Source organism: Dermacentor andersoni, chromosome 4 (assembly GCF_023375885.2).
Source record: "Dermacentor andersoni chromosome 4, qqDerAnde1_hic_scaffold, whole genome shotgun sequence".
Taxonomy (NCBI): Eukaryota; Metazoa; Arthropoda; class Arachnida; order Ixodida; family Ixodidae; genus Dermacentor; species Dermacentor andersoni.
Window position 1 is genome coordinate 30428909 of NC_092817.1, and position 2256 is coordinate 30431164.

The following is a 2256-nucleotide window of genomic DNA, read 5'->3' on the forward strand; positions in this document are numbered from 1 at the left end:
CACACACACACACACACACACACACACACACACACACACACACACACACACACACACACACACACACACACACACACACACACACACACACACACACACACACACACACACACACACACACACACACACACACACACACACACACACACACACACACACACACACACACACACACACACACACACACACACACACACACACACACACACACACACACACACACACACACACACACACACACACACACACACACACACACACACACACACACACACACACACACACACACACACACACACACACACACACACACACACACACACACACACACACACACACACACACACACACACACACACACACACACACACACACACACACACACACACACACACACACACACACACACACACACACACACACACACACACACACACACACACACACACACACACACACACACACACACACACACACACACACACACACACACACACACACACACACACACACACACACACACACACACACACACACACACACACACACACACACACACACACACACACACACACACACACACACACACACACACACACACACACACACACACACACACACACACACACACACACACACACACACACACACACACACACACACACACACACACACACACACACACACACACACACACACACACACACACACACACACACACACACACACACACACACACACACACACACACACACACACACACACACACACACACACACACACACACACACACACACACACACACACACACACACACACACACACACACACACACACACACACACAAAAGCTAACAAATCGATAAAAGCGGATAGAACAGCCTCAAGACGCTGAACGTTAGCGAGCGCGCACGCTGCCTCACGAACACGGCTGTGACACCGATCTTTTCACACACGGCTATGACAATGACATGACCATTTCTGCGATATGCCATGGTTCACTATCGCAAGCGAATAAAAAAAAATAGTGAATTAATTCTGACAGCTGTGATGTTACGAAGAACGGTATCACGGTGCGAATTCAGGAGATGCCCGACCGAATATTGAAACATAATATGAACTGTGCTTCTCAGTCCATTTGGAGCCCGTACTTTTAGCATAAACGAAGATAAAAAGAAACTTTGTTCTCTGAATGTAGAACATGACACCGCAAGACGAAGTTCACCATGTTCGGAAATAGTACGCTTTCATGTAAGTTAGGAAGATATAATCATCACTATCTCTAACAAGCTGATTCGCCCTTGGGAGAAAGTGAAATCCCTCCGTGATGGTATATAGCAATGTATTTCGCATTGTAACAAAAACACGCTGAATACGACGCTGAGGTGCCGCAATCTAGAAAGAGAGATAAAGTGCACAAACAGCTAGAGATGTACAAGTACAAACCTTGATAAGCAGCGTGATTGGTACTTAAGTATTGCTTCAATTCTAAACATACTTGAAACCGCCTGCTTCTTGGCCAATCCCCCGTAGTGGGGTATGCGGCAGTGTTTGGAAACAAAGCAAGACATCGGTACACCGAATGCCATGCTAGACTGCGTGTCTATAATTAGGTCCTTTTAAGAAATCTTGCGGACTTCCAACAGCAGTCGTACAAGGGATGTCGCCGGAGTCAACGTTTCGACGAGGACACTTGTCTTCGTCAGGGCAAGTGCCCTTGCCGAAACGTTGGCTCCTGAGACATTCCTCGTTCGACCACTGCTGAGTTCTTCGTCTCCATCCTCTCGTGGACCTCTGTCTTGTCCAGGTTCTTACAAACGTTTATACAGAAACGAAACCGGACTGGCCTTGTAGATTGTTATATTACGAACCGGCCAGCTATCGGCATCGCACAAGCCTTTCTCGGTGTAAAGGCAACAGCATACATAGATCTGTATTCCGGAAAATAGCCTTTTTCTTCCGCTTGATTTTCATATGACCAGCTTCAACGTTCGTTGTTTTTCGGTTCAATAAATGTCTCGCACTGCTACTTCATATGGCCTACTCAACGAGAGAGCTTTCTCCCGAGACCGTCACGTTTCTGATGCCCGATACGCCGACGCACGCAGAAGCGATGAGACGGTGCGTCTGCACATCGCATGCGCGAAGAGCTATCGGATGTCGGCGCGACCGTGCCTCACGTGTCAAGAGGCGAACGGCGTGGCAGAAGCGGAAATCGCGCCTTTCTCTCTCGCTGTCGCGATAATCTCGCAGCAGC